The 10,416-nt window shown below is 43.6% G+C and overlaps 1 long non-coding RNA gene across 1 annotated transcript; it reads left to right on the top strand.

Moving 5' to 3' along the window:
* Window positions 1-4,581: 4,581 nt before the first annotated feature.
* Window positions 4,582-8,367, top strand: LOC120743396. Its single transcript, XR_005698173.1, has 3 exons — window positions 4,582-4,599; window positions 6,970-7,143; window positions 7,819-8,367. It is a non-coding gene; the product is annotated as an uncharacterized LOC120743396 (long non-coding RNA).
* Window positions 8,368-10,416: the final 2,049 nt, after the last annotated feature.

Here is a 10,416-nt window from a genome sequence, read left to right as displayed (position 1 = left end):
CCCCTTTTTGACTACTTTTGTGTGGCCTCTATATTTTACCTTTAAAAACAGTTTATCTTGCCAATCTGTTATTTTCTCATTTTGACCAATGTATCAGCACAATTTATCTAATTCAGAACAATTTAAATACAAGTAGAAGTGATTTTGACTGTAAAAACCACACACATGTTGAACGAATCATCTTCATACTTGAAATGCAAATGAGATTGTACATTTTTAAAATACGCCACGTTTTGCAAACAACAAAGTTATATGGTACTATTTACCAAAAAATGCAGCCAGGCTCAGACGTTTTTCATATAATCTTTCAAACTATTTACGAAACAATCAGGTGTCAAACAATAGTTTGTGTCACTCTAACACTATGAGAACAGCACAGGGATAACCTGCAGGTCTGACAGCAGGTGTGTCACTCAGCGTTTACACTGCAATCTGCCTTTGTTGGCTTTAGGCAGCAACTGTGACGATCACTAGTAGAACTGACACACAAACACAAAACAACAGCTACACACTAAAATCACAAGACAACAAACTAACTTGAGACCAAACACGGTAAACGTCACAATCTCTCACATATCAAAACTCTCTCTCTCTTTTGCTCACTCGCTCTCTCTTGCCGGTCACTCCTAAAACTTCCCCCTTTGTCTAAACAACCAAATGTCATGTTTCCATATCATTTTGATTGGTCGACATGGTACTTTTCCCACCTATAGGGCTTTGGAGCGTGATGTCATGGGAGATGGGCCATGCCCCCTTCCGCCATGACAGTAGGCCAGCGAAAGGATACCATTTCAGCTATGGATCGTACGTGTGGTTGTGTTGGTTGCAACGTTAGATCACACGATCGTGAGGCAAGAAGCTGGTAATGGGCTCTCTTTTCATCGTTTTCCATCCTGGAGGCAACGTGAGGGATCCCATGTATCCGATATTACTAAACAAAGACGTCAGGCTTGGATTGCAGCGGGTGAGACGAGCGGGATATCGAGTTCTCTGCAATCCCCAGCTTTTTGTTGGTTTGCTCACGGCATTTCTTTCCGGTGAGTTCTAAATTAATTCATATCACTCTTGAAAGGCTTTTAGTGTTATTTTCAATGTGCTGAGGGTCATAGATAATGAGAATAAAAATGCTAGTGTGTGATGCTGCAGAACCACATCATGTCGACTGAGTAGCTTATGTTGGCATTATTGCAGGCAAACCAGCAATGATGGATGTAACAAATCCGATGGGCACCACACTGCACTGGGGCATGACGACATACCTGTATCAGACTCGGACCGGCACTCCAGGGTACGCAACGGAGCGAAAAAGAGCACCCATCGGAGGTAAACACCCCCCCCCCTCTAAAAACATACTAAATTGCTATCACTGTACACATCGCCACATAACTTCCAGATGAATCACACACCTGTCATTGGATATTGGTGTACATTTACCTTATGTCTAATTTTTCTTACAGGCTTTCGTTTGCGCTGCAGGTCTGAAGGTGTGCCCTTACCCTTCCCTTCTTTCCCTTTTTGTGCCCTGTGGCCCTGGTCACAGCCTGCCCTGTTTGAAGTTCAACCTTGCGCATACCCCACTGTGGTCACTCTGGATTTTTCTCCCCCACACACACTCTCTCGCTTTCTGGCGCGACCACTGCTCCTGGGCCCCTCCCCCCCCCCCCCCCTCCCCCCTCCCCCCCTCCCCCCCCCTCCCCTCCCCGCCCCCCCCGCCCCCTTCCCCCCCCCTCCTCCCCCTCCCCCCTCCCCCCCCCCTCTCCCCTCCCCCTCCCCCCCCCTCCCCCCCCCCCCCCCCCCGCGCACGCCCTGGCCCGCCCTTCCTCTCCGCCTCCCACGCTGCCCCCCAGTTCCCTCAATTGGCCCCCTCATTTCCCCCCACGGCCTGCCGCTGCGCCTTGTTTCGTGCCCCGCCTTTTTCCCCTTGCCGCCGTGTGCCCCCTCCCGCCGTTCCCACACGCCCACGTGGCACACCCCTCCCTCCCCTCTTCTTCCCCACCCCCCCCTCTTCTCGCGTCCCTTGACGGCCCTCCCCCCTTTTCGGTTCTTTTCTGCCCCTGGCCCTTCCACACCCCCCCCTGTTTTGTTCGTTGCCTGGCTCTCCCTTTGGTGCTCCGCCCTTCCCGCCCGTGCCGCCGTGTCCTTTGTGAGTGGCCGCTCCTGCCCGGCCGTGGTGCCCCCCGCCCCACTCCCCTTGTTTCTGGTTAAAGGCTAAAAGCAAAGTTGTCACCAAGTACTGTTGATATTTGTGTGTATTGCTGCAGCTTTTTTGAGTATTAATTTGGTGCCTTTGTGTGAAATAATGGTATTGTGAGTGATCCATATAGTCACAAAGAATAGCCACTTGTTTCTGTGCTACCAAAGTTCCCCGGCTTTCATTCAAAATGTGTTTATCGTCAGCACCTGCACATTAAACTACTTAAACATTATAAATGTCTTCAAGCTCACACTGAGGCCTGTGGGGTACTATCAGCCACTGAGACAGTACACACATTTATATGTGTTTGTATATGAATATTTCATACTTTAAGACTGCCTGTTTATTTAAGGGAGATGAACAAAATACATTGGAATTGTACAAAATAATATCATGGATGATAAATTAAATAGATTTTAAGTAGATGCTTGTGCATTCTTAAAGTCTTATATGTTGAACTGAACTATGTGATCTGTTCAAAGCCTTAATCTTAATTAGAGATGGCACGATACCACTTTTTTATGTCCGATACCGATACCGATATCATAAATTTGGATATCTGCCGATACCGATATGAATCCGATATAGTGTTTTTTAATCAACAAAACTGTTTTTTAAAATATCTTGCTGCATTTTGCAAGTCTGCAAGTTCATACTCAAGTTTAAAACAACAACTACACTAAAGCTATTCTGTTATACCTGTATACAAAAAAAATATTTCATAGTTCAGCAATACTGATCAATCTAATAAACTTAGACCTACACCATCCTCCCTATTCTGGTATTTTAAAGAGTACTTAGCGTAAATATTAAGCAACCTAACTAATAGGGTTCCAACTCCCAGCAACAACAAAAATAAATAAATAAAAAATAGGGAACCACCCCTCACGCTCCACCTCATGATGCTTAATCCACGTAATCAACCTTAATTTGATGCAGTGTGAAAAAAAATGCACAGAAATCAATTATTTTTCAAGAAATATTAAATAGATTCAACATCTTTCTTCAACAAAATTGCAGACTGCACAGATGGTACCTTCCCAAAGTAAAAAGTACTATAGCTTACTAGGGTATATATATTAGACTTAATAGTCACTATATACAGTAAGTGACTTCTATTCATTTTGCATCAAATTAAAACTTTGGGTGTCAGATAATTATTTATTAAAAGCTAGACATTTTAAATGAGAATAAGAAAGAAAAGTATGTCTTTGTGCCCCCTTTTCCCAGTTAATGCCCTATCGGCCCCCCCTGGCTAAACTTTGCTAGATCCGCCCCTGCACAGTTACCAGCGTCAGCTACGTAGAAAAAGATCCTGGTGTAGAAAGTAATATTAAATAAATTCTAACAACAGCTTATCAAGCTTAAACGTGCTGCTGTTGTTCAGCCGCTGGTTTCCTCTTTCTGGCGCAAAGTGGGCCAAAAACAAACAAGAGAGACGGACTCGCGACAGAAAAGCCGATCAGCTGATCATTAAGCAGTTTCATGATTGAAGTAGCAGCAAGAAGAGGCAGTCGCTCCATATATCGCTTGTTAAGCTTAACGTGGGAATGCTTTACAAACATTCAGAGATGGACTTACACACTTGCTTTATTTCTCTCGGGGATAACTTTGTCGGAGATGAAATGCCAGGTTGCTAGCGAAGCTCCACATGCTATCCAGACCACCGACAGGTCCATGCCACAGCTGCTCTATCACGTGATGCATACTGCTCCGACGTGCTAACGTTCTGAGGTGAGTTACGGCGTGTTGCAAGTTTTGCGAGGTGCTTTCGTGATATTTAATGGATCGGATTACATTTTTTATTTTTCTCCGATATCCGATCCAGTAATTTAGGTCAGTATCGGACCGATACCGATACGTAATATCGGATCGGTCCATCTCTAATCTTAATTTGAAGTGAAATGTGCATTTTGAGTTTATACACTATGTATATAAGGCGACCGTTTCCTTTTGCAGTATTTTTGTGTGGTGTACTTTTCTATGTCTTAACAAAAGGGGAACAAAGGTGTTTAAGTTCACCTAGGATGATGTGTTTTAATTTTCACATGGTCTTGCTTGAATTTGACCCTGACAAAGGCGTATGAACTCTGTCAGCTGTTTGGAGTTTCCATTTTCTAAACTTCTACATTCTGAACCTTCTTCAGCTCTGAACAGATGATGAAACACTGAATGATTTCAAGCTCACACTTTGTCTAATAAACTTACATCTTTCATTCTTTATACAGATTGGAGGGATGTGGTTTGTCAGAGATCAGCTGTGATTATCTGGCAGCAGCACTGAAGTCCAACCCCTCCCATCTGAGAGAGCTGGAGCTGAGCAGGAACAACAAGCTGCAGGATTCAGGAGTGAAGCATCTGTGTGGTTTCCTGGAGAGTCCAGGATGTGGACTTGAAACTCTGAGGTCAGTCAGCATGTTTTAGTTGTGCTGAGATGAATATGATGTGAAAGTTGTGCTGACACTAAACTGCAGACATCAGGCTGATATTATACTGATCCACACTGAGGATCTTCATGGTAAAGTCTGTTTTCTTCTTCTCTGGTTTAGTCCATTGACTGCAGCAGAACAATGTTCACATTTCAAACCTTCAAAGAAGAAGAAAAATCCTCCACTGGATAATTCACTGTGAAACTCTCCAACTCTTCATTCCACCTTAAAGTCTGTCTGACACTGAAATCCAAAGCAAAATGTGCGTTTGCTTTACAGACAGCAGTCCAACACAAACATACACACATCATCCAAAACACAGTCCAACATCCAAATCTCCTCCACTGCCAGCATGAATGATGGGAAAGAGAAGGAGGAACACTCTGACATTCAGGGTTAGAATGAGTTTCATAAAGCAGACTGTGAAGATCAAAGCTGCATTAGAAAGCTTACATGAATGAATGAGTGGACAGAAGTGGACAGAGATCATCTGAAGCACTTCAAAGGCTTTAAATCAGCACATTTCTCTTTATTCTTTATCAACTCTGTTAGTTTCTCTCAGTTTTCTGTGGAATGAAGCTAACAGCAGGCTAATAAGATGCTGACCAATAGGTTTCTATTAAAGGTTGTAATTTGTATATGAAAAAGTGCTTTGGCTGAGCAGGGATCAGCTTACAGGTAGAATACAGCTGCTGGATGGGATTAACATGTCATAGCTATCTACCAAACTGCTAACTGGGGGATTTCAGGCCATCTATGGATCATTTTTGCTAACTGTTTATTCAGCTTAGGCTCACAGGGCTGCAGCCTGTGCCCTAGCTGTCATAGGGCAAGAGGCGTGGTCCACCTGCACAGGTGAGCAGTCCATCACAGGGCCAACAGAGAGAGACAGAGAAGCACTCTCTCACATCCACACCTACAGCCAATTTAGAAGCACCAATGAACCTAAGCAGCATTTCATTGGACTGTGGGAGAACATCCAACCTCCACAGAAAGGCCAACAAGCTTCAACCTACAACCTTCTTGCTTTAAGGCACTAGTGCGAACCACTTTTCCCCATTTCAGCCCAAATCCTGCATCTTCCTGTTTCTGACTCCAGGCCAGCTCCACTAACACTTTCTCATCAGACACTGCCACCTAGTGGAGGAAGTCTTAGTTCCATTTGAAGCTTCAGATTACACTTAGTTCCTTTACAAAGAGGTGGAGGTGGTGGGGCCACAGCACCATCATCACTGAGTGCCATAGGACACTTAACCTTTGTTTCCATATGCTGGGAACTTCCTGTTGTTCCAAGGAGGACTGGAAAATGTGTGAAAATCTCCCAGTCAGTTCCTCACAGCACACTTCAATCATTTCCCTCCCACAGCATCAGGACCAGGGCTTTTTCTCTCTTTGGTCCCACTAAGAGATTTCCACACAAACACCTCATCAGTGGGACTCTCAGAGCTACCAGCCCTTTGCTACAATCACAAAGCTCTTCATTGAAATCAATGATATCAAAGCTGGAATCAAATGAGTCCAAGTCTTCTGCTGATTCAGCATCACATTCATCTTTGCTCCTTGTTCTGCATCCCCACCATGGACTTCATTCCTTTCCAAGCCAGCCTTGAGTGTCCTTTATTCAGCTCATCCTCTGCTTTACTTTTACACCTGATTTTAGCTGCTTTATCTCTCTTTCAACAAGTTTCTGTGCCTCAATCTTTTTCTTCTCTCCCTCATAACAAGACAGCTTCTTCTGCCTGAGAACATGTTGGAGTGATTTACTAATCCAGGGCTGCTTATTGGGGAAAATACTTCCTGTTTCCAAAGTAATCCCCATTTTTCCCAGAAAGAAATGTAAGTAGAAATCGATGATCTAAGTGAGAACATGAGCCTTTAAAAAGTCCCAGTGGGTGCAGTCAAAGCAGTCCCTCAGTCCCAGTATAGAGTCTTTGGTCCAGACTGGAACAACTGTGTGCCCAGTTTGAGCTCTCTTCAGTGCTGTGACCTGACAGACCCAGAGGGGCCATCACATCACATTTAGAAGCTCCCCTAATGGAGCCACAACACATGTCCAACACTTAGTCTGTCTTGTTGGACCAACTGGAAGAAATGATTCAAGGACTTAGTCACAGAACAGAGATTCAAATCTCCAAAATCCAACTGGCTGCATCAGGACATATAGTCTGAAACTCTGCACAGTTTCCTGTTTGAAGCTGCTTCCTGTTGGCTTCAGCTGTTTGGAGTTTCCATTTTCTAAACTTCTACATTCTGAACCTTCTTCAGCTCTGAACAGATGATGAAACACTGAATGATTTCAAGCTCACACTTTGTCTAATAAACTTACATCTTTCATTCTTTATACAGATTGAGGGGCTGTGGTTTGTCAAAGATCAGCTGTGATTATCTGGCAGCAGCACTGAAGTCCAACCCCTCCCATCTGAGACAGCTGGACCTGAGCTGGAACAACCTGAAGGATCCAGATGTGAAGCAGCTGTCTGATCTTCAGCAGAGTCCAGACTACAGACTGGAGACTCTGAGGTCAGTAGAGTGATGGAGTGAGTGGGTGGTGCTGTCAGCAGTATTGTACTAAACACAGTCAGTATGAAACAAAGATCCAGTGTTTCCTGTAAAGCTGCAGCTTCTCAGTGAAGCTGTGAGAGGAGAATGGTGACAGGCTTCAGGATTGGACACAAACACTTCCTGTTTCTGACCTTTATGGTCACCATGGTAACGGCTGACACGCTCTGATCAAACGCTGTCAACAGCCAATCAGCTCTCTGAACAAAGCAGCACGCAGACCAATGACTGCATTCATTTCCAAGTTTAAAGCAGTGAAGAACACAGTCTGTAGGTGAGGAAGAATTTAGTGAGAGCAGATGTTTGGATGGAATTCCTCCAGTTAACAGCTGGAACCGTCCATCTGGATTGTTGGGCTTGTTGTTGGGGTTCCTACAGAGCTCAGAGTGGACACACCAAGGTTCTTCTAATGAATGAAAGTCCAAACTCAAACTAGGAGGGAAAAACATCTTCATCAACTTCAATAAAAATCCAAAGATTAGAAAAAGTGAAGCAACAATGAGTCCTAGTACAGTCCCAGCACTGAAGTCCCTGCTGCTCTTTATACTGGATGTGCTGCATCACTGACTGACAGCTGATGAAGAGTCTCTGGAAACACTCGTTTATCTCCTCTGCTCTTCCTTCTTCTCTCTGCAGGTGGACGATATGATGGTAAACAGGACGGTGTGTGTGCTGAGAGAGGAGGAGCTGTGTCCTGATGATCCAGAGAGGTTGAAGCAGCAGCAGCTTGTGTGTAGAGACGCTCTGACTGGGCCATGTTACTGGGAGGTGGAGAGGAGAGCTTCATCCAGCAGTGACTGACAGAGGAGTGAGAAGAAGTGCAGATGACTGTCAGTGCTGCAGAGTGAACTGCTCTGAGAACAGCTCCACTGTCAGACACAATGTAGAGTCCAGCATCATCCCTGTGTGTCCCTCTGGATCTGACAGAGGATCATCAGTGTATCTGGACTGCTCTGCTGCTGCTCTGTCCTTCTACAGTCTCTGCACAGTCTCTGTCTGACTCTGGCTTCCTGGATCAAACTCACCTGGAAAGACTTTCAAACATTACTCGATAGATTTGAATACAGAATATATTTGATATATACTGTAGATGTACTGTAGAGTTGCAGTTTGTCACTTGTAAATACAGTCTGTGAGCAGCTATGAGCTGAAAGATCTTTCTAGAAACACGAAATGTTTTCACTCTTTTGTTGCTTTTTCATATATTTCCACAACATTAATATTGATCCCACCTGTCTCACCTGTTTCATGCTTTTATACATAATAACAGGACAAGCGTGATCTGAGCGCTGCTGTGGTTGCTGTGCTGCACGTCTTCATTTAGATAACAGAGACATCTAGTGGTTCAGAGGGAGAACTGCAGGAGGTGGAGCTGTGTTTTAGCATGGAAAACTTTTTATCTTTTAGGCGCAGATAGAAATATGACAAGTATCAGTGTGAGATACAAAAGGTCAAATCAGTTAGCAGAGGGAACAGTGATCACACAGCAATGTAAGAATAGAAACATAACAGTGAATGTACACAGATGGAAGCAAACAAACAGGATGTAACACTACATTAACCCTTTAAGACCTACCATAGAACCAAGTCCGCCAGAGCTTATATTATATTTTTACATGCTGTGGAGCCATTTTTGGGAGCATTTCAAGTTGCTATACATCAATACAACCATCATAGCCCAGATTTTAATAATATGTATTCATTAAGTGCATAGTAATTACATAAATTGCAAAAAAGTGCAATAAACTACAAAAAAATTGAAAATCGTTTTTGCTTTTTTAACATATATTTGTAGTTAGAGAAATTTAAGAGGCTTATCCCTCAAAACTGTAAATACAAAAAAGTTGCACAAAATAGTTTCCCACCACAGGAAATTTATTTTGAGTGTCTTCATAGTTTTATTTTTGAAATACACCAATTTTTATACACTGCAGGAAAAACGAAAATGAATATTATACTGCAAATTTGCAAAAAAGCAGCATATGCATCAAAATAAACTATTTCCAGCAGTGCAATATGAATCCTAAGCATCCCAGAAACGACACAGGAAGTCATAAAGTCAAAGATAACATTCAAAAAGACCAGTATAGGCCCTGAGGCCCTGATGGTAAAAAAGACTACATTTCCGCGAAAATGACGTCACTTCCGGTTTCGGGCAGGTAATGGCGGAAATGCAAAAGTTCGCGCTGACGTCTATTCCAATGTAGGAAGTGTTATGAACAGCTGATCGGATCGGCAAAGCGTGTTTCTGGAATATTATGTTTTTGTTCCTGCAAGCGCTTTTTATGCAGTTTTTGCAAAGCTTTATGTGGAAGGAAACCGTGACCTAGGACAAGCTGATGGCATAAGATGTAAGTACAACTCCTCTGGTTTCATATGCAAAAAAAAATTTTTGCGCTAGCTTACGCGGTTGCAGTGCTACCGGGATTTAAAAATAGTTACGCAAAACAGAGCGTGCCCGCTCCGATCGGCTCTAAAGGGTTAAAGCCACAAATGGGAAGAAAACAAACACAAAGGAAAATATATTTGATCTCAGGAATCCAAATCAGATGCTTCAGAGCAGGGGTCGGCAACCCTGGGCACGCGTGTCACAGCTGGCACATGAAGGGTTAACTGATGGCACGACCATAGCTGGACTGGCCATCGGGCATACTGATGGTGATTTTTCGTTTTTATGGGCCGATGATGTTTTTTTATTTTTTTGTAACGGTATAAACAATGAAAGGTGGTGGATTGGCCGGATGCTGGCCGATGTGTAAAAATAAGTCAGTTGTTTGGTGGTGGCTATGGCAGAACTTCCACAGAGGCAGCAGGTGGATGAGGGAAAGGGGAGGCAGGAGGAGGAGAGACCCGAGGCGGCCGCTGGTCCGAGTGTCAGGTGAACTGAACTTCAGGTAAGAAGTTATGACCTGCAGTCTATCTGGGTCAGATATAAACCAAGTTTAGGTGGTGTTTATTTTCCTTGTGCTGACGTTTTACAGTCAGTTACAATAACTCGTACTGCTACTAGCTAGCACGACGGAGTTTCTATACAGCTGGGTGGTGCTATTATGTTACTGATAGTGAACATTACAGTTGCTTGCAAAAGTATTCGGCCCCCTTGAACTTTCCCACATTTTGTCACATTACAGCCACAAACATGAATCAGTTTTATTGGAATTCCACGTGAAAGACCAACACAAAGTGGTGAACACGTGAGAAGTGTAACGAAAATCATACATGATTCCAAACATT

This window comes from Simochromis diagramma, unplaced genomic scaffold, assembly GCF_900408965.1.
Source record: "Simochromis diagramma unplaced genomic scaffold, fSimDia1.1 OVJJ01000417.1, whole genome shotgun sequence".
Lineage (NCBI taxonomy): Eukaryota > Metazoa > Chordata > Actinopteri > Cichliformes > Cichlidae > Simochromis > Simochromis diagramma.
Note: the sequence above shows the minus strand (reverse complement) of the source record. Positions and strands in the feature narration are given on the sequence as shown.